The 23,212-nt window shown below is 45.0% G+C and overlaps 1 protein-coding gene across 3 annotated transcripts in view; it reads left to right on the top strand.

Moving 5' to 3' along the window:
- The window catches only part of Crtc3 (CREB regulated transcription coactivator 3), a 110,572-nt gene that overhangs the window by 31,589 nt on the left and 55,771 nt on the right, over window positions 1–23,212 (top strand). The gene's annotated exons all lie outside the window — the stretch shown is intronic.

Genomic DNA, 23,212 nt, shown 5'->3' with positions numbered 1-23,212 from the left:
CCTGGAACTCACTCTGTAGACCAGGCTGGCCTCGAACTCAGAAATCTGCCTGCCTCTGCTCCCAAGTGGTGGGATTAAAGGCGTGCGCCACCACCGCCTGGCTTCCCATTGAAAATTTTAAACCCGCACAAAGTGATGCCTTCATTTTGTATTGGATGGCCTCACACTTCTTCATGTCTGGTCCTTTGATACAAGCTCTGTTCCGGGCATGAACTTGACCTATACTGTGCCAACCTCCCCAGAGTGTTAAGGACTAAATGATATAAAAGGCTCAGGTATAATGGCGTTGGTTTTCGTCATTGCCTTACTCCCCAGCCTCTTGGGCTACTTGACTCCCCAGCTCGCCTTCATCTAGCCCATCACTAAGTTCCAGCCAGAACTGAGCCAGAGAACTCAGGGCGCTGCATATTCTGTAATTTGTCCTCCAATCACCATTTTTGGCCATGTGCCTTAGCTCTGAAAGCTGGGCTCTTGTCTGGGTCCTCTGTGCCAGAATCCCATGGTAACCTGCCTCGTTTCTCTGTTTCTTGTTTTTATCAGCTTCATTCCCAGGGACTGAAACCCAGGGACCATTGCATCTCCCTCTGTCAGCCTGCAGCCTGCAGTTTGGGGTCACACTCTGGAGCATTTTCTACTTGTTCTGGTGCCCGCAGTCAGGAAGTCTCTGTTCTGGACACTTAGCTCATCAAAGGGCAGCTGTACCCTTCCAGTTCTTCAGGCCAGAATTCTGGGGTCATCATTCCCCCCTCCTTCAGCAAATTTTGTATTCTATTTTAAAAGCACATTCAGTGCTGGGCATGTAGCTCAGTTGGTAGAGTAATTATCTAGGTAGGCAGCAATGCACAAGAACCTAGGTTCAGACCCTTGTACTGTATAAACAAGACATGGTGATGCCTGCTTGCAGTCCCTGCATTTGGGAGGTAAGAGCAAGAGAATCAGAAGTTCAAGGTTATCTTTGGCCACATAGTGAGTTAGAGGCAATCGTGGGAGACTTGAGACTCTGTACCTCCCTAGAGCTCCCTAAAATAAAAATAAGTGCCAAAGGTAGGGTTTCATAGTATAACCTTGTAATCCTAGCACTTGGGAAGTAAAGTTAAGACGATCATGAATACAGGGCCATCCTTGGCTAAATAACTGATTTGAGACCAGTCTGGGCTCTATGAGATCATGTCTCAAAATGACTAAATGAAGCCGGGCAGTGGTGGCACATGCCTTTAATCCCAGCACTTGGGAGGCAGAGGTAGGCAGATTTCTGAGTTCGAGGCCAGCCTGGTGTGAGTTCCAGGACAGCCAGGGCTATATAGAAAAACCCTGTCTCAAAAAACCAAAAAAACCAAAAAAAAAAATAAAAATAATAATAATTGAGTAGATGAATACATAAAATAGTAAAAACCCTTCAGAATCTTGACTATTCCATCTAGCCCACTATTCCCTCTTCCCTGGATTTTTGCAATGCTTTTCCTATTGGCTTCTGACAGCAAGTCCTGTTGCTTTCATAGTATTTTTCAGAACAGCCTCTGAATGATCCTCTTTAAACATGGCTGGGATGCACCGCTTCTCAGCCTCGAAGTGGCTTCGTGGCATTCAATGTGTAGCCGAAGTGCAAATGAAGTACTCCGGTGCCCCGCATGTTCCCATCACCTCTGCTCTTCCCCGCTCACGGCCTCAGCCTGACATTCTTCCTCACCATGGACACTTGACCACTCTTACATGGTTCTCTGTCCCTCTAGCCTCCTCTAGGCATTCTCTGACAGGGCCGTTCTTCCAACATTCCGAAAGGCTCACCTCCTCACTTTCCCCAGTTCTTCATTCCCATCAGTGAGCCGACATCTTGAAGTTACACTTTCACCTCAGTCCTTGCTGGTGTGCTTATCTCCTCAGCCTATCACTGTGGGATACCTGATCAGTTTCTTATCTGCCATTTATCTTTTATCAAAACGAAAACTCTAAGAAGGCAAAGGTGCCACAGTCTAGCATAATCTCATCTCATGAGTAGCAGTTCGTAGTTACTGACTGATGGAAAGCTGAAAGGTTTCTTTACCCTGTGTGTTAACATTTTATATATATTATAATACGTCGTATATGTATATAAGTCTCGTGGTGACCTTACATAAGGCTGCTTTCATGATTTCCACTTTACAGGTAGAAAGCTGAGGTTAGCAACTTAGCCAAGATCATCTGAGCCAATGGATGGATGTTCAGATGGGGCAGCAAGGCTGAGGGCGTGTAAGCTTTAACTTGTCATCACCAACTAGATGTGTTCAGTCTCAGCCCTGTCGTGACTGGCTGAGTTTAGGCCTCCACGACTTCAGTTGCCTTACATACAAACCATGCACAGTAACCTTCTCAGCTTGCATGAAGGCTTATGGGAGATCTTGAGTATGTCATTTTCTTTTTTTTTTTTTTTTTTTTTTTTTTTTTTTTTTGTTTATTGGTAGAGTTGAAGTTTTTTAAAAATATTTTTATTGTCCTTTTAGAATTCCTTTAGATACTTTCTGTGTATAACTTTCCCCAGCTTTCTTTTTGGTTTCTTTCTAATTAACTTGGGAGGAATTCTTTGAATAGAAGAGATCTGTGCTGCCTTACAAATAGTCTTTCTCATGCTCTCTCACTGTTAAATGATGGTTTTTGGTAATATCCCTTCATGTTGTCTGAGGCCCAGTGTTGGTTGTTAATCAAGTCAATGAGAATACAGATTCATTCACTCAGCAAATATTTCCCTAAGGCTGGAACATTTGGGGTGCCCATTCAGCTAGGACGGCTCTAAACCCTGCCTTGCAGTTTGTGCCACTGATAATGGCCCTTTGCGCTGGCTTTAGCAGATTCCTGAAAGAGAATATGTTTTCTCAGAGGCAAGGAGACCCAAACATTTCCCAGATTTTGGCCACATAATCAGAAATTTCAAAAGAGTTCTGGAATTTATGGGCTGGCCTCCAAGTTATCAGGCATCTGTTGTCTTCTCCGAGGGCAGTTTACTCTGAGCTCACTCCACCCTCCTCCCTCGGCTGTGCAGTGCAAATGGGGCAGATGATGAATACTTCAGACGTCCCCGTGGGATGAACTCCAAAGGCAACCACAGGAGCTAGATGCATAATTCATATGACCAGAATTTGTCAGGCTCTTCTGAAGTATCGTGGCTTCCTATCAGACCACCAGCTCTGCAGACCCGCCAGGGTCTGGGTGCTGCAGACCTGGGAAGTGAGCATGGTACCCAGATGCTGCCTACACTGGCTCAGGTTCACTTTAAATCTGAACTGAAAACCTTAGGCTTTTGACTTCTGCCCTGAATGGTAGAGTGGCCTTCCTGGACCAGGCTAGATTTGTGCAGACAGACGTCTTACACAGGACATCTTGTAGGGTGATCCACTTGGTGTTCAGTAAAATAGGTTTCCCAGATACCTTGTTTTATTATTTTACTTTTAGTTATGTGAGGGTGGGTATGTGCACCTGAGTGCAAGTGCTGGTGAAGCCCGTGGTGTCTCTGGAGCTAGGGTTACAGGCAGTTGTGAGCTAGCTGCCCAATGTCGGTTCCAGGAACCAAATATGGGTCCTCTGCAAGAGTAGTATGTGCTCTTAACCACTACCTCTCCAGCTCCTCAGATACCTTTACAAGTCCATCTGTTCCCCACCCCACCCCTCTGTGCAGCTCTCTGTCTCTCTTTTGTTTATGCAGTGCTAGAGATCAAGCCCAGGCCTTCTGCACGGGCTTGGCCACTACCAGCTGAACTGTCTTGTAGTCCAAGTGTTTTCTTTTTTAGATTTTTATTTTTATTGGTGTGTGTTGTATGTGTGTTCCTATGCTTGTGGAGGCCAGAAAGAGGGAGCTGAGATCACAGATGACTGTCAGATGCCTGCTGTGGCTGCTGGGAACTGAGCACAGGTCAGGAACACATGTAGCTGCAGAGCCAGCCACAGACACAGTGGCACATGTCTGTAATCCTTGTATCTAGAAGTCGGAGTACAAGGATCACAAGTTTGAGGCCTGCGTGGGCTACCTAGTGAGACTCTGCCTCAAACAAAACAATTAAAACTTGTCAGCCACCCGATACATGAAATATATACAATTGCCAAGCCCTAATTTGGTGTCTTAGGTTGGTTGGTGGTCCGGGGTGTTGTCCCTGAAGGCCACCAAACTGGATCTCATTAGTAGCTGCCCAGTAACTCACATTGGAACCTTAGGCAAGATTATTAGCCTCTCTGCACCTAACATGCATCAGTGAGCTCTGGTGCCAAAGAGCACCTAAGGTAGACCGGGAGGATTAAATTAGCTAATACATGAACATCCTGAGAATAATGCCCAGTATGTAGTTATTGCTCAATAAATATTGCAAAATTCCTGTACCAGCTTCTGCTGAGTGAAATGCTAGAGACTGGGCCTTCTTGTGTGATTTCAGTAAATTGCTAATCCCATTTTTCCTCTCTGTGTGGTGTGCTGTCGAGGGCTAGAGAACTAAGTTTTTCTATTTATATAAAGCTTCTCCTTTCATTTTTATTTTGTAGGTGAGGTTTCATGAATCCAAAGCTGCACTAGAACCCAGATGAGGGTGGCCTAGAACTCTGTGTGGGGTGGTGGCAGGGACTCACTATGTAGCCCTGGCTGGACTGAGACTAATTTTATAGATAGACCAGGCTGATGTGGACTTCATAGAAATCCACCTGCCTCTGCCTCCCAGGTGTTTGGACCAAAGGTGGGTGTTACCATGCCTAGCAACATTGAACTTCTAATTTTCCTGTCTTCACCTCCCAAGTGGTGGGAAACAGGCATGTGCCACCATAGTGGCACCCAAGTTAATACCATACTGGGGAATTGAACCCAGGGCTTCACAAGTGTTAGGTAAGCAGTCTGCTTACCTAACACTCGCTTCCCCCTCCCCCTCCTTTCAACCAGATCTTACTGTGTAACCTAGACCGGCCTGGAACTTGTAATCCTGTGTCAGCTTTTCGAGTGCTAGAGTTACAGGCGTGTGCTACCACACTGGCCTTACAACGAAGCTTCTTAGATTCTGTGCAGGTTGGTTAACATCTGAGTGATTCCTCATTGGCTGGATAAAAATACCCTTGCTGAAGTCTTAGCTGGCTTAGCCAGGGTCATCCAGACTGTATGTGAATGCACTGAGTGCAGCTCCGGGAGAGGCAGGGGCTATCAGAAAGAAAGCAGGCCTAGGCAGTGGCAGAGCCGGACAGGGGCGGGAGCTGTTTCTCCAGGTGCCCTTACATTTGGACTCTGAAATTCAGTTCTCTTCCAGCTCTCTGGAACCAGGCCCTGATCGTGAAAGAGTAGGGGGCAGGAGCCGAAGGCAGCACACTGCCTGTCTCTAAATTTTTAAGTCACCACATATTTTGGCTGTAGAATCAGCCAAAGTTTTGTTCCAGTTCCTTACAAAATTTCACAATATTTCAGGCGTTAGAATTAGTCCCTATGTTGTGAAACAGCTGGGTTTTATACTTTAAACTTGAAGATGAAGACTTAGTTGTTGATTATTACTTTGGATGTTTTCCAAGAGTCAGTGCCATCTGTGCAAGTTTCTCGTAGGCCTTAATGCCAGATACTGTAGCAGTTTCTCTGTTCAAAAATACATTTGTGTTCAGGGCACTCCCTGGGTACAGAAATTGGTTTCCCTGGCAACAGATAGCTGATGTCTTTTTTTCTTTTTAAAAATTTATTTATTTACTTTTTTTTATGTATGAATACACTGTAACTGTCTTCAGACACACCAGAAGAGGGCATCAAATCTCCTTACAGATGGGTGTGAGCCACCCTGTGGTTGCTGGGAATTGAATTCAGGACCTCTGGAAGAGCAGTCAGTGCTCTTAACCACTGAGCCATCTCTCCAGTCCCAGCTTAGCTCTTTTCTTTCTTTACTCTTGGGGATGTAACTTCAGAAAGCTTTCCCCTCCCATTTTCTCCTAAAAACCTGTTTAAAGCAGTCACAGTAGTAGCTGTTCTGCACCCATCTCACAGTACTGGGGACTGAACATGGCTTTTGCTAAGTAGGTGCTCATATCATTGAGCCATCTCCTCATCCCTGTTTAAATGTTTTATTTTGGGATAGTGTCTCTGTGAGGTGCCCAGGCAGGCCTCTTGCTTGCTCTGTAACTCAGACTTGAGCTCTCAGCCTTCTAGCCTCAGGCTTGCACTACAAGGTACAGCTCAGTCTCTCCTTCTTTGAGAGGAGTAGAAGGATCCTGGGGATTGAGCCCAGGACTTTGTAAGTACTGGCAAGTACACTACCACTAAACAAGAGCTCCAGATATTCTAGTTCGTGTGTCTGTGCACGTGCACATGTGTGTTTGTAGATATTGAAAGCCACAGAGTATGTGTGGAGGTCAGAGAACAGTTTGCAAGGGGAGTTGGTTCCCTCCTTCCACCATGTGGGTTCTGAGACTGTCACCTTGTTTTTATATATGTATTTTTTATCATTGTGTGTGATGTGTGGATGTGTGTGCGTGCATGCCCGATCCCACCTAGCGTGTGTTAGCAGGTTAGTTTCTTCTTCTTTCATGGGCTCCAGGATTGACCTCAGTCTTGGGCGGCAAACACTTTATGCACTGAGTCATCTCACCAGCCCTGTTCTAGTTTTCCTGCGTGCGGTGGAAAACACTTCTTCACAGTGTTAGCCAGGAGGGGTTTATTTGATTGAGACAGAGTCTACTGTCTATCCTCGACTAGCCTGATACTCTCAACATAGACCAGGCTGGCCTTGAGGTTGTACTGATTCTCCTGCCTCTGCCTCCTGGATTCCAGGACTCCAGGAGTGCACTGCAGTACCTGCTGGCCTCGGGTTAGCTTTGATACTGCGGGTTGAACCCACTTCCCTAAGCTGCACTCCAGTCTCTAGGCAGGAATCTACTGGTGCTCAGAGGACAGAACTGTTGAGTGCCTGAGCTCTGTCTGTATGCTCTGCCACTTAATTCTCCTGCTGGAGCAGCCAAACCAGGAGGATGAGCTAATCAGCAAGAGCTGACATGGCCACACAGAGCGTGGTCTTCCTTCCCCTGAAGTGTCCATGCCCGAACTTATCTCTTCAGTATCTCACCGACAGCTTGGCATTCATGAAATTGCTCAACAGATACACTGGACCAGTCTGTGCCTGTTTAGGTTCTGAGTAGTTTTTGACATTTGTTTAAAGTTAATTAATCAGGGTAGTCATTTAAAAGTTTTAATACATGCAGTTATTATATATGTTAATTAAAAAGAAAAAATTAAAAGCTTAGAAATGCTTCTGAGCTTTTCTAAAATGTAACCTAAAACAAAGTGGAGAGCCTGCTAAACAAAGCGCTTGGGAGCTGCTTGGCTTAGCCTTGACTGGGTTTCTGGCAGCAGCAGTGGGCCCTATTTGTCACTGTCCTCTGTCCGTTTTGATTACTTGCCCTTGAGGAATAGCAAAATTGTAGCACCAGAGCGGACTGCACTCTTTCAGAACATAGGTGAAAAACTGAAAGCAAGAGAAATCTAGCTGTTAGCCAGCAGCTGCTCAGCCAGTTCTCGCTGGCCTAGTCTGAAGCTCTAACCTGTGTGCAGTTTGCCACTGCATTTGCCTTTGTTTCTCAAGCAGAAAGGAAATCCACTTCTTTCTGCTTCTTCCTTTCTCTCCACCATCCTTTTCTTGCTAGGTAACTTTGGCCAGTCTGGAGCTCACTATGTAGACCAGGCTGGTCTTGAACTCACAGCAATCCTCCTGCCTCTGTTTCTCTGATGCAGGGATGACAGGTGCGCTTCACAATACCTGACTTCCTTCCCTTCTTTCAATCAAGTTTCTACCAGGAATAGTTTGTGCTTCTGCTACATCTGCCCCTACCATACTGGGTGCGTAAAAAGCGCCCATGTATCACACATTGTGGCTAAGGGCTATGCATGTGTTAGTTACTTCTCTCAATAACCCCAGAGTAGGTGCTGTTGCTGTCCCCAGCTAACATATGGGAGCAGAGACAAGGCTCAAGGACCTCCCTAGCCTACAGAACTGTGTGGTAGCAGATTTAAACCAGGCTCTTTCATTCTAGAGTTTATGCTTGTAACCATAGATGTCTTACCAATAGCTTTTCTTCTTTTGTTGGTTTTCTGAAACAGAACTATTTTCTCTGAATGCAGAAGTTGAAACCTGTTAAGGAAATTCAACCAGAGTATTTCTTGAAGACAAAAAAAAAAGAAACCATTTCCTGCTTTCTTTATTTGTTAACCCCATGACATCATTGGGGCTGAGGCACTCTGGTCTCTCAACTTCACACCAAGGAATGAAGTGGACATAATGCTTCAGGAACTTCTGAAGCTGTGTTGGAGCAACACGTGGCCTCACTTTGATTTTTTGGTACCCTTTGAGTTTTCTCTGCCTTACATTGGTTCTTGAGACGTATAGAACTGTGTACCCCTAACCATGGAGAAAAGACAAACCAGTCCCTGTCAGAACTGCAGCCTTTCCAGCAGTGCTGGGCAAGGGCTCCCCTACGCTGTACCCTGAGTCTCGTGATCTTTGGATTCAGCTACCTCTGGCACTTTGAGTTTGTTTCCATTTTCCCATAGGTAGAAAATCATGAAGTAAGAAACTAAAGCAGTGAAGAAACTTTTGGAAGTGTTTGTTGTTATTGTAAACAGTGAAATGCTGCACCACAGGTGGGGGGGTATGGAGAGTGGGTGTGGGGGAGTGGCTTGGAGGGCAGTTAGGAGTTACAGAGCCTGGGCCAGACCCTGCCTCTTCCCTTCCTGAGCTTGGCAGCACATCGAGTGCCTGAGCCTCAGTGTCCTCGTCTGTTTATTGGGGTAGTACTAGTCCCTCTTCACAGAGTTGCTGTGGGGATTCAATAAGACACGTGTGAAGCATTAGCATGTGTCATGTACACTCTAAGTGCCAGTTCGGTGCTAATTATTAATAGTTCAGTTCAGCCTTTTTACCCATTCAGTTAGGAAACAATTTGAGTTAACTCTTTGGTGTTGGTAAGAATACTGAAATTTGTTCCTAGTATACAGACATTGTAATTTGGTACATGCCTTTTAAAAGCAGTTTAAGATCATGTTTCTCATTAATATAGAGAATATTAAAATTTCAGCAGAGCAGTGGTGGTGCCCCGCCTTTAATCCCAGCACTTGGGAGGCAGAGGCAGGCCGATTTCTGAGTTTGAGGCCAGCCTGGTCTACAGAGTGAGTTCCAGCACAGCCAGGGCTACACAGAGAAACCCTGCCATGAAAAACCAAAACAGAAAAGATTTCTTCAATTGATTCTACTAGGGGAGACTCCATCATAACAGAGCAACCCACTTTCCTCTTAAAAGGAGGGGCTCTCTGTAAACATAAGTAGAGAATGGAGCAGGCCATGTGGGATCAGTCCGACCTCTACTTCTCTCCTATGTTTGTGTGTGCTGCAGGGATGGACGCCCAGGTCCTCTGCATGCTAGGCAGATGCTGCACCCAGCTCTTCATCTCACACTCTGGGCTAAATACTCATGTGCTGTGGATATACTCAAGGAAACTTGTAATAGTTTTTTGAGTAATAATATGCTACTGTCCTAATGACACCAAGTAATGATTACTGTAGCTAACCCAGAAGGCTATAATTTAAATCATTATTTTTTAAAGTTATTATTAGGCTAGAGATAGTAGGACATAGCTGTTATTTCAGCTTTCGGGAGACTGAGACAGGAAAACTGTGGCAAGGTTGAACCAGCCTGGACTACATAGTGAGCTGTAGGCTAGCCAGGGCTATGTAGTGAAACTCTGCTCTAAGCAAGCAAGCAAGTAAACAAACAAACAAACAAACTGGGGAGGTTAAGAAGCAAGCCAGGCAGGCATGTTTTAAACCCAGAATTTTGGAGGCTGAGACAAAACAATCAGGAGTTCAAGACTATTCTTGGCAATATGGCAAATTTGAGGCTAGTCCAGATCCTTAAGACCCTGCCTGATAAAACAAACCAACAAAAAGAAGTGACTTTTTAGAACGCAAACCATGATTATTCTTCTAGTACATCCTCCTAAGGACTCAGCAGCACAGCCACTGCTGAGTGCAACATCGGCATGTCCAGCAGGGAGCAAGGCAGCAGGTCTGCTCTCAATATACACTACTTGAAAATAAAGCAAGGGTTTGGGCTTCACCCGGTGCAGCAAAGCACTACCTGACCAGAATGGCATCAGAAAGGCCCTGTCCCAGGTCCAGCTTGGGGGCACAATGAGAAAAAACACAGGGAACAAAAACACTGGGCATAAGCAGTGGTGGTGTCTGGATGGGAAGAGTATCGTCTGCCCTTCCTGTTCCGTGTCCCTAAACCATGTGCAGTGTGCTCATGTCTCTTGATAGTAAGTCTTGTTTAGCACATTGTAATCCAGTGTTTGGGAGGCTGAGGCAGGAGGATTGTCAAAGTTCGAGGCCAGCCTGGGCAACAAAGTAAACCCCTCCTCAAACAAAACAAGTTACAGAAATAAGCAACCTTCACATATTTATTGAATACAGTTTATGGTCTAGACACTCTGCTCTTGACGTTAGAGATACGGTCATGACCCAGACGTGCCAGGTCATTGCTAGGTGGAACTTTAGCCCAGTGGGACAGGCAGATGATCTTACAATTTTTAATACTATGTGATAAGCCTGCAATTGAGGAATGCAGAGCTGGAGCACCTCAGAGTGCTGCCTAATCCAGACTGCAGCCGAGGAAGCCTTCCTGGACGAGGAGGAGGTGTTGAGCTGTGACCCACGGGAAGTTGGAGCAGAATGTTCTATCAAGAGAAGCTGTGTTTGGCAAATACATCCAGGAGGTAGGAGAAAGCATGTGTTGTCTGAGCAACCAACAGTTTGCTGAGTCTGAAACTGCCATCCCTGTGAGGAGGGAACAGGAAGAGCCTAGAGCCAGAGACAGAGACCTTACTCTTGTATTGAGGATGTCAAGTCTGTCTTAGGACTGTGTAGGATGATTTGAAGAATGTCTGTTTGCTCTTTGCTTATTTGTTGGCTCCTCTACTTTGTTTAAATAAAAAGATAATCTATACTTACATATAAACAGGACAGCCAGGCCGACATGTGAGACCCTGTCTCAAAGCAGACAGAAAAACAAATAAAAAACTGCAACAAAACATATAAAGCACCCCAAACCCTCGAATAATACTGAAGCATCGTAAGATGGAAAGCCGAAGCCCCTGCTCATACCCAGCTCCAGTCCCCTGCAGGGCTCCTACCACCAAGTACTGTTCCCCTCTTTCTAGAGGTGTCTGTGCACATGCAAGCCTGCCAGCTCATGTAAACATACTCTCCTTTTACACAACTGTCACTGTTACCTAACACACATGCACGTGCACACACACACACACACATTATGTGTTCTTCCCCTGAGCTCTCTCTCCAACCCCTTTGTATTCATTTTCCATCTCCAGGTCCTAGTACGTTCTAGGTACGTGGTCAACCACACTAGTTCTCACGTTCTGTTAGTACAGTGTTTCACTAGGCTCTATAGTGTGTGCCTTTATTCCTACAGACTCAGAAAGATGAGGTAGGATGGCTCACTTGAGCCCAAGTTCATTTAACCTAGGCAACATAGTGAGTCTCTCACTTTCTCTCCCTCTCTCTCTCTCTCTCCTTTTCTCCCCCCTCTCTCTTTCTCTCTCTCCTTCTCTTTCTCTCTCCTCCTCTCTCTCCCCCCCCCCTCTCACACACACACACATACATACACAGCAGTATAGTATACTTTTCTGTAGTGTTTCACTTGCTAGGCCTGTCTCATAAGAGATAAATTTAAATTGCTTGTAGTTTTTCATTATTTCAAGGCAAAACTGGGGCACATTCTGTGATCTCAGCATTTGGAAGATGGAGGTAGGTGGATCAAAAATGTAAGGCCTTTCTTAGCTCCATAGCAAGACTGAAGCCAGCCTGAGTGACCAGAGATCTTGTCTCAGAAACGAGCAAAGCTGCGGTGACCATCCTTGATGCCATTCATTTTGGGGTATTTATCTGAAGGTGTCTGTAGCACAGGTCCCTAGAGGCACAGCAATGAAATAAGGACTGTACAAGGCAGGCATGCCATTTGTGTCCCTGTGTGTGAAAGGCTGAGGTGGAGTTGGCCAGTTTGAGGCTAATTGATCTGATGGTGAGATCTGGTCCTCAAAAAAGGTGTGTGTGTGTGTGTGTGTGTGTGTGTGTGTGTGTGTGTGTGTGTGTGTCTTTATTATTTTTATGTGTACAGTGCAGTGATGTTATGTGTACTCATCTGTTATGCAACACTGATCCCCAGAACCTCTCCGCCCTAGAGAACTGGAAGTCTGTACCCATTAAACAACAACTCCCATCCCCCCTCCCTTCCTCCCTTCTTCCTCTCCTCTCTCTTCTTCCCCTCCTCCTCCCCTCCTCCCTCCCCCCCCTCCTCCCTTCCTCCTCTCCTTCCCCTCCCTCCTCTAGCAGCTACCATTCTCTGCATCTGTGACTGTGACTTGCTTGGCCTCATTAATGAAATCATACAAACTTTGTGTGACCAGTCTCTCTCATTTAGCGTGGTGCTCTCAAGGCTCATCCATGTTGTGTTGACAGGCTTTCCTTCCTTTTAAAGGCTTAGTAATATTACCTTATGTGCATATACCATCCAATTACCTATTCATCTTATGATGGACACTTGAGTTGTTTTCACCCTTTGGCTATTGTGCTTAAAGCAGCTACGACAGTGGTTATAAATATGCTCTTGGATGTGTCCCCAGAAGTGGGGTTGCTAGACCATAAGGTGGTTTTAGGTTGGTTCATTTGTGCTGGCTTGGAACTCCTGGGGAGCTGGGAGTGTAGGTGTGCCGACTGCATCCCACTTCTCTGGTGTTTTGTCTTGCTTTTCTGTGGCACTAGGGATTGATTACACCCAGAGCTTGTGCATGCTGTGCATGCTGCTGAGCAACTACGGCCGGATCCCAGCCTTACTTTCAGTTTCTGGCAGCCTGCTCTACGCACTTATACCATCTTATAGTCCTACCAACAGAGTCTGCCCTGGTTTCAGTCCTCTCGCTGTGATAAGACACCCCAACTAAAGCAGCTTAAGGAGAGAGGGTTTGAGTTAGCTCACTTCTTTGTTTTTTGTTTGGAAGCTTTGAGGTTTTTGTTGTTTATGATAGTCATTGTAACAGGTGTAAAGTGGTAACTCATGACTTTGTGCTTCCCAGATCACTAGAGAGTCTCTTCATGTGGTCCTCAGCCATTTATGTGTCTTCTTTGGAGAAATGCTTATTTAAGTCCTGTCTGTCATTGTCTTTGCCAAGGATGTAACAGGCAAAAGTTGGAGGAGGTTTCTCCTTGTTGAAGTCAGCAAGGCTCTTACTATGAGTGAAATTAATTCATTCAATAAATAAATCTGAGTGAGGCCCATGTATACAGCATTCTGAGATCCCGGGGGTGTCACACCTAAGTCAGGCTGAATGCTGTTTTATGTTTCTATGGCCAGTAGCAGTTCTGAGTACTTTATCTTTGTTACCATATAAAAACACTTTATCTGTGTTAAGGAAATTGGCTTTTGGCGTATTAGCTGTCTGCTGTTACATCTCAGTGCTGTCCGTGTGCTGGGTTAAAGCAGCACACATTTCATTACCCGGAGTTTCTGTAGTGAACCCCCAGACGAGGCTTACGTGGGTTGTCAGCTTCAGGGGCTAACCAGGTTGGAATCCAATTATGGGCAGAGGTGTGGCCTTGGGGATTATCTTCTGTGTTTCCCCAGGGTGGTCAGATTGACTTTGTGCTTAAAGCTGTGGTATCCTCTTGGGGCAGCAGCTCCTCTGAGCTCCTGGAGACCACCTCACGCCATGTGGACTTGTCCATTAGCTGCACAGCAGCTGACGCCCGTAAACCAGGAAGGCTTTCTAGTGCTTCTGCTAGTAAAACAGGAGCTTCATTTTGGGAATGCTGCCCCTCTCTGTGGCTGTATCCTGTCAGTGGAGGTGTGTGCAGGCCCTGTCCACACTTGGGCTGCGGATTATGCCAAGCAGTGAAAAGGAGGGAGGAGGTGGGGACTGTTGGGGTCCCCTTTGCCTTATTTATCAGAGTCTTCTGTATATATTCCAAGCAATCTCTCCTTTCAGAATGTGCCTGGGGGTTTTCTGCTCTATATATTGAAGACATTAGTATTTTGTAATTTGGGTTTCAACTTTCAGTATGTTTAGAATAGTCTTTAAGATTTCTCGGGCGGTGGTGGTGCACGCCTTTAATCCCAGCACTTGGGAGGCAGAGGCAGATGGATTTCTGAGTTCTGAGTTTGAGGCCAGCCTGGTCTACAGAGTGAGTTCCAGGATAGCCAGGTCTGCACAGAGAAATCCTGTCTTGAAAAAAAAAAATTTTTTTTCTCATTCACTTTTTTTTTTAAAGATTTATTTATTTATTTTATGTGTATGAGTATACTATAGCTGTACAGATGGCCGTGTACAGCAGCCATCATGTGGCTGCTGGGAATTGAACTCAGGATGGCCCTGCTCACTCCAGCCCCACTCACTCTGGCGCAATATACTGTAGCTGTCTTCAGATGCACCAGAAGAGGGTGTCACATCTCATTACGGGTGGTTGTGAGCCACCATGTATGTGGTTGCTGGGATCCGAACTCAGGACCTTCAGAAGAACAGTCAGTGCTCTTACCTGCTGAGCCATCTTGCCAGCCCCCCTCATTCACTCTTTTTAAAATTCATATTCTATCCTAATACTATTACTATTTTGGAATTTATTTTTCTTTTCCTCCTCACCCCAGTTTTGAGACAGGGTCTTGCTTTGTAGCCCAGGCTGGCCTCAAAGTCAATCTCCCTCAGCCTCCTGAGTGCTAGGATTACAGGCATGTGTTTCCATACCCACTGAATATTTTTATTTTATTTATTATTATATGTGTGTGTATAACATGTATTTGTGAGTGGGGACATGCATTTACTACAGTGATATGTGTGGAGGTCAAAGGATAACTTCCAGTAATTCACTTAGTAATTTCACTTAGGAGCAATAATGTTAGTGCATGGTTAATTTATTTTATTTTTAACTATGTGTACTTCTATGTGCCTATGTGTGGTGACATTGAATGCTAGAAGAGGGTATTGGATCTGCTAGTACTAGAGTTACAGATGATTGTAAGCTGTCTGATGTGGATACTGGAACTGGACTCAGGTCCTCTGAGAGAAGTGTATGCTCTTAATTGCTGAACCATCTCTCCAGCAACCCCTCCCTGCATCTCTTTCTTTCTCTCTCTCTTTCTTTTGGTTTTTTGAGACAGGGTTTCTCTGTGTAGCCCTGGCTGTCCTGGAGCTCACTCTGTAGACCAGGCTGGCCTCGAACTCAGAAATCTGCCTGCCTCTGCCTCCCAAGTGCTAGGATTAAAGGCGTGCGCCACCACTGCCCAGCTCATTTATTTCTTATATAGTTCTTTCTAAGTTTTCTTTTTGTTTTGGTCCATTTTGTAGTTTGCTTTGTATCTGTGTATTACTGTGGGTTTAGAAGATAGCCTTTGAGTTTAATTTTAGCTTTATGTTTTTAAGTTGAATAAACATATGTCAAATGAAGGCATGTTCAGTCAGAGTATCCCTTCATCCCTGTTGGAGCTCCTAGGTCCCTTCCCATGGGCAATGAGTGTTTCCACACTTTCTTATTCCTTTAGGGGCATTTTATATATACACGAGCGACTGTCCCCTGACTGACTTTTTTATCTTCTTTCTTTCATTTGTTTTTTCTTTCTATTTTTGTTTTGTTTTGTTTTGTTTATTCAAGACAGGGTTTCTTTTTGTGGCCTTGGATGTCCTAGAACTCCTCCATAGACAAGACTGACCTTGAACTAACAGAGATCCACTTGCCTTTGTCTCCCAAGTACTGGGATTAAAGGTGTGCACTGCCGCCACCACCACCTGGATTATCTGTGTTTCTTAACCTGGCTTTTTTCCACTCAATGTATCTTGGGGATCTCTTAATACCAGTTCATTAAAAGTATCATTTTTTTTCTAAAGTGTGTTTGAAGTGAGTGTGTATACATGTGTGTGCATGCATGTGTGTGTGGAATATATGCGTGTGTGCAAGTGTAAGTATATGTGTGTGTGTTCATGTCTGGATGTGCAGGATGTGTATGGAGATCAGAGGACAAGCTCAGGAGTCAGTCTCTACCTTTCTCTTTGAGACAGAGCCTCCTATTCATGGCTGCATATGCTAGGCTGGCTGGCTCACGGCTCCCAGGGATCCTCTTGTGCCCACCCCCCCCCCATGTTGCTATAGGAACACTGGGCTCACAGAAGCTTGATACCATGTCCAGTTTCATGTAGGTTCTAGGGCTTTGAACTCAGTTCTTCCTATTTGTGCAACCTGGTGAGCCATCTCCACAGCCCAGCCCACTTTATTTTTTAAGGCGGAGTCTCTCATTGCTCTGGAGCTCATCAATTCAGCAAGACTAGCTGGCCAGTAAGTCCCAGAGATCCTCCTGTGTCTCAGCCTCACAGCTGCCAGGGTTACAGGCAGCATGCTTGGCTTTTAATGCAGATATGGGATCCAAAGCAGGTTCTTATGCTCAAGTGGCAAATGCTTTGCCAACTGAGCCATCTCCATAGCCCCTCTTTAAAATAAATCAAAATCAAATCAAATCAAAACAAATCAAAACACAGTCTTTTTTTTTCCCCCTCCGAGACAGGGTTTCTCTGTATAGCCCTGGCTGTCCTGGAACTCACTCTGCCAGGCTGGCCTTGAACTCAGAAATCCGTCTGCCTCTGCCTCCCAAGTGCTGGGATTAAAGGCGTGCACCACCACTGCCCGGCAAAACACAGTCTTACATGAACATAGCAGAGTTTATTCTTATACATATATAGTTTTATATAGACAGGTCTAGCTGCAAGAACAATTTCTAGAAGTGTGTTACTAGAGCAGTTGTAATTTTACTTTGTATTGTCAGGTCATCTTCTCTAGAATGTCTATCAGCTTATACCCACATCTGTTCTATCAGAGAGCCTGTTTACCCAAATCCTCCCCAGGGTTTTGCCAAACTGTGTAATCTTGGTTAATCTTTCTTAAGCTTGTAAAATGCCTGTATATAGGATGTGTGTCTGTCTATATGTGTGAGAGAGATGCACATGTATGTGTGATACTTATGTATGTATGTATGTATATGTGTGTGTAATACTTGTGTGTGTGATGCTAAGTGTGTGCAGGTGCACAGACGCATGGAAGCATGGTGTGGTTTCTTAGGAGCCATCAACCTTGCCCTTTTCAAAAATCTTTTTTTTTTTTTTTTGAAACATGCACTTGTATGTGTGTGTACTGTGTATGTGCATATGTATTCAAGTATGTGGGTACAGGTACACCGGTGTGTACTGTGTAACAGGTGTGAGGTCAGAGAACCTTGGAAATCAGTCCTTACCTTGATTGAGGCAGGGTCTCTTAGTTATTTGCAGTTGCATATGCCAGCTAGCCTGCTGAGCCACCTTCCCAGCCCCTTTGGTTTTGTTCATTAGTCTGTTTGGTTTTGAGGCAGGTTCTCTTTGTCTAGGACCTGGGACTCCAGATGCATCCCACCATGCCAGCACTGTGCGTCAGTGCTGGGGATCTGACTCCTTGTGCTTTACCCTCTGAGCCGTCTCTCCAGAGCCTCTATGGAGTTTTAATTTGCTTTTCTCTTATAAATGAAATACACATTCCCCCTGTGGTTTTGTATTATCTTTATCTGCATGACATGTCTTTTACCCTTAATTTTGGTGGTTAGGTGCTATATTTTAGAAAATGTGGCCAGTTTTCTGTGATTTGAGTTGCAAGTATTTTCACAGTTTGCTATTTATTGAATTTTTATGATGGGATTTTTTCATGAAAATTTAAAAACATGTGGGGTCTGGGAATGTAGCACAGTGGTGCAGTGCTTGAGTTGCAGGCGTGTGCCACCACTGGCTTCCTCTCCATTGATATGTCTACCCCTGTACCAGTACCACACTGTTTGACTAATTATTGTAGGTTTGTATTACATTTATACATATTGCTTTATTTTCGTGTGGCTTTTCAGCCCCTACCTCCCACCCCAGGCTATTGAATGTTTAGTCCATGATGGTTTTTAAGTTTCTCTTATTTTTATTTTGGGCTCATTTGGGGTTTCAGAGGTTTGAATGAGAATGGCCCCCATAGGCTGATGGTTTTGCATCCTGGGTCCCCAGTTATTGGAACTGTTGGAGAGAAGGATTAGATGGGACGATTTTGTTTAGGGACGTTTGCCAGTAGGGGTAGACTTGGAGGTTCCAAGAGCCCAGACAATTTACACTAACCTCTCTGCCTCCTGCTGTGGATCTAAATATACTCTTAGTTACTGCTCCAGCACCAGGCCTGCTGCCTGCTGCCCTGCTCCTTACCAGGATGGGCATGGAACTGAGCCCTCTGAAACTGAGAACCTCCAGTAAACTCTGTCTTCTTAAGTTGCCTTGGTCTTAGTGTCTTAGCACAGCAAGAGAAAAGTAACCAAGACAGAAGTATTTTTAAAAATGATGTTAATAACGTTCATACTGCTAAGCAGTGCCATTAGACTCATGTTTCAGGGGCTTGTTCTGACTGCAGTGTGGAAGCAAGGTAGAGGTGACAAGAATAGAGACCAAAAGTCAGTTATAGCTCAGTATGGTATCACACCATGTGGATCCAGTAAGTTTCAGGCAAGCCTAGGCTACACAAGTGGGACTTTGTCTCAAAACAATAAAAAATAAAACAGTAAATCACAATGCCATTTCAGATACAATGGGGAAAGTAAATAGAGTTAAAGATCAAGGTGGGCTGGAAGACACAGGGTCATCATTGTAACAAGCATTGCTTGTGACCCAGATGTAGAGGGGAGAGGGAAAGTGCTCAAGGGGGACCCCAGACACTGGGGATTAGGCAGCCCCATGGGGCCATTACCTGAGAAGGTGCAAAGTGACAAGTCAGTGTTGGGTGAGAGGGTGGCACACAGTGATGGATAAAGGGGTACAGAGACCTCCACTGAAGTGCCAGGCATCCAGCCCTTGGGCTGTTGACTGCAGTTTGCTTGGGGAAGTTAGCATTTGAAGGATGGCTCCTGTGTTCAGAAGTTTGTAGAGACAGGAATCATGGAATCATGGAACAGGTTCCAAAACACAGCACACAATCCCAGTTTCAGATACTTTTGAAATGTCAGCGACTTAGGTTCTGAAAAGTCCGTTTGTCTATAGTGATGAGGAAGGCTGTGGTGCCCTGGGAGTTTCAGTGGAGTAGAAAAGGCTAGGAGTTGAGACCTGAGTCAGGAGCTGAGGCACCTCCCACACTGGGAAGTGTGGCTGCTCAGAAGAAGGCTCAGAATGGTGAATCCTTCTGTCCTGCCCCTCCCCCAGCTTCACGTGCCAGAGCCTTCCCTGGCTTGCTCTTGTGCTCCTGGGAAGAGTCAATAGAGGAGGAAGAGGAAGAAAAGGAGGGGGTGTTGTTGCTGAGATCCTGGCGCTGTCAAGGGCTTAGAGAAATCAGCCAACATGGTCTGTGTGAAGGAGAGTACCCCACTGAGGGTATGGACATGTGAAAGACAATGAAGAGCTGGTGTTGCAATCCCAGCTCTCTGGAGGTTGGAGCAGAAGGATTGCTGAAGAAAAAAGAAGGCAGGAGAAGGTGCAGCCATAAACAAAACTAAGAGATGGAATCAGCCAGAGGGATTTAATGAAAGAGTGAGAGTGTCTAAGAACCAGGCCGAGCAAGGCAGCTCAGTTGTTAAGGGATCACTGCCAAGCCTGCCGGTTGAGCTCAGTCACCAGAGCACGTGTGGTGGAAGGGGAGATCCCGAGTCCTGAAAGTGCTCGACCCTACACGTGGGCTGTGGCATGTGTGCCTAGCCTCCACACTACCACGTCCTTCCTACCTTTGCATAAAAGTGGATAGCTGTAAAAAGATAAAAGTACAATTAAAAGCAAGTGCTAAGAACGCAGAATTAGCTCAGCAGGAGGCTACTTGCCCAGCTCGAACAGGACCCTGAGTTTAATCCCTATTATTGAAAAAATAAATTAAAAATTAAAAAGGAGGTTGGAGTAATTGAGTAAAGCCAGGAGGACCTGGGTTCAATCCCCAGAACAGTCACAGAGCCAGGTGTGCTGGTGCGCGCCAGCACACCAGCTGGCCCTGAAGAGCTGCAGTAAAGCAAGCTATAATGTGTAACATGTCACTATTCGTGCTAAGAGAGAGGAGTAGAAATAACGTCTGTTCCTACTTGCTGTGCTTACATAGTCATTAATTAAAGGACCCATGCAGCTATTACCCTGGCTGTATATCAGGAAGCAAGAAGGGGAAATGGGATCAGAGATGTCTCACACTCTCAATCTTTATATTTTTTATTTGTTGAGAGTGTGAATAAATGCTTATTAAAATAACTTGATCAAAAATAGTTGACTGCCTTTAAAAATAATAATTCCAATAAGGCTTGAATTTTCTTTTTGAGATTGGGTCTCGTGCAGCCCAGGCTGGCCTTCAATTTTCTGTGCAATTGAGGATGATGTTTTGAGGTCCTCCTTCTCCCTCTGTGTGCTGGTACTGAGTGTGACCACCATGCCCTGTTATGGGGTGCTGGAGACAGGACGTAGGACTTTTTTTTTTTAACTTTTATTGCATTATGATGAGAAAAGTTACATGATTTCAATTTATCTGAATTTGTTAACATTTAAAAACATATTTTAATTAAGTAGGATTGAATCACATTCTTGTTTCCCTTTTGTACCACCGCTCCTCCCAGAGAGGGATGTAGGACTTTGCACTTTACCAGCTGAACTGTCTTCCCAGCCCCGGGGCCTAGATTCTCCTAGTTACTCTAAGTGCTTCCGACTTACCTGCTCTAGTCTGAGAGAGCTTTGCTTTTATTTGACTCTCCCTAACTGGGACCAGCAGCCTCCTGGATCCCTGGGTCAAGGAAGAGGTGTGTACATACAGGCTGCCACACCTGGTCCTCTTAACTTCAGCGAATGGGCATTGAGGTTGGCTTATAGCCCCAGAAAGAAGAGCGAGAGGTTAGTATCCTCGTTAAGCTGACACTCACCCTGGCTCTCTCTCCACAGCCCAGCTGTGACACAAACCAGTGACAGTCAATCTGTCAGCTTGTCACCCATCACTATTACAAATGATTCCCAGAAACTATAAAACCTCAAATATTCCCCCAAGTAAGCAGAAGTAAGAAACACAGAAAATCAAAGTGGGAACAGGGCTCTAGCTTCCTCATTTCATTCCGGTGTTGGAGCAAATGGTGGAATGGTTGCACAGATTAGCACATTTATGTATGTCACGTTCTTTGTTTCATGAAGATTGTGGCTTTCACTTGAGACATCAGATGAAATTAAAAAAAAAAAAAATTACCTCAGAACATTCAGATCCTGGATGAGGGAATAAAACTCAGGGACAGACTCCTTGCCTAAAACTTGTACTGAGACCCTGATGTCCCCACTGTCACAAAGAAAAGAAAGGAAAACAGCTCATTATATAAACAAAGACACTGAAGTTCCACAAATATACCGGCTTCACTCTTGGCCATTTCTCTTTATCCATTTTCAGTGTACCAAGAAAAGTAAATGGTGTGTCTCTGAGGGCTGTGTTAAGGGGTGGAGGTCACCATGTCAGCATTCACGTTTTCTCATTAAAATCCTCTAGTGCTAGTGCTGAGACTGAGTGCCTTTAACACACTGTTCTGTGGTCTAGACAGTCACTGCTAGTGAGCCTGTGAGAAGTCAGTGAAGGGTCACTTGTCAGCTTTCCTTATGGTGGCTCAGGAACTCCTAAAGTCTGTGGGCTGGACTGTGTGACTGGGTCATGCTTCCAAGTGAAGCCAACAGAACTGGGCCTCTGCTCTCCCTTCCACATCGAGGCAGAAGCCAGAGCTTCAGATAGGAAAAGAACCCATCCAGGTCCTGCTCGTTTGCCTATTTGTTTGATAAAAGATTTCAAACCAATTTAACTTAGCTATAAGTAAGCAACCAGATCCAGTTTTGATTAAATGGAGAATGCAGGAAGAAGGATAGGAGGAAACAAGGAAGGAAAGAAAGAAGGGGAAAAGAATAAATCAAAACAGAAACCAACATCCCCAAAAGAATCTGGTTCCACAGACCTGTTCTCTCTGGGTAGCTTGGTTCCTCGTGGGGACAACTGACTGTAAATTCTTAGCAACCTCTCGTCTGGGCAGATGCCCTCTGGAGACCGAGACTGCTTTGAGGATGCTGCAGCTGGGCTAGAAGCATGCTGCTTACCAGAGAACTGCTCCCTGAGAGTGTAGTATATTCTCATGTTCCATGAGACCTGGAGGAGGGAGGCCAGAGCTGATGGTACCGTGAGCTTGACTTGGCTGCCCTAAACAGTTGCCACAAGCTCTAGAGACTTGTGACGCTGAAGAACAGGGTGTTGTGTGTCTCATCATGAGCAAGAAGCCAGGTGATGATAGTACCCTATGCTCTCTTAAACCAAAAATAGTATATAAGGGTTACAGGAGTTGTTTAGCACAATACCTGGATTTAGAATTACCATGTGCTATACTGAATGTTCCAGCTTATTTTATTCTTTCCTGACACACTTTTTCTTATATTTTACTACTTCTTTTGTAAAATTAAATACTCGTTTTGTTCTTTGATCATTCATTTTCCAGTGCTGAGGATCAAACCCAACATGCTAGGCAATTGCTCTGCCAAACAGCTACATATCCTTATGTTGCATCAGTAATGGGCCAGTGAGATGGCCTGGTGAGTAAAGGTGCTTCCTGCCAGATCTGCCTACCTGAGTTCCATCCCAAGAACCCACATGGTGAGAGAGAACCTGTTTCCATAAGTGGTGCTCTGCCCTCCACACTCATACTGTAGTGGGTGGCCATAGACAAATAAACAGATTACTGATAGTAAAATAAAGTGGCAATAGGTAAATAAGAAAGGAAAACAAAGCATAACAATATACATACTCGGCCAGGGCAAGGGAAGCTTTTTTTGTTTAGTCAACTGTATATACTGATAACTAGTTTCAGTATCTTCCAAGTTTTTATTTTTTAGTTTTTTTTTTCCCCTGTGTCTGCTTGGCATTGAACGTAGGACCTTGTGGATGCTGGCAAGTGTTCTACCACTAAATTGTATCTCTATCCATTTTGTACTTTTAAATTTGAGACAAGGTTTCTCCAAGTTGCTCAGGCTAACTTTGAACTTACTCTGTAGTCCAGGCAGGCCCTGATCTTTAGATCCTCTCTCCTCAGCCTTTTGAGGAGCTGGCATCTCAGGTCTGTGCCACCAGGCCTGGGACAGTATCATCCACATTATTATCTTCTACACTTTGTTATTCTTGTT

This window comes from Mastomys coucha, unplaced genomic scaffold (assembly GCF_008632895.1).
Source record: "Mastomys coucha isolate ucsf_1 unplaced genomic scaffold, UCSF_Mcou_1 pScaffold21, whole genome shotgun sequence".
NCBI lineage: Eukaryota > Metazoa > Chordata > Mammalia > Rodentia > Muridae > Mastomys > Mastomys coucha.
The sequence above is the reverse complement of the archived record's forward strand: the minus strand, read 5'-3'. Positions and strand labels throughout refer to the sequence as shown.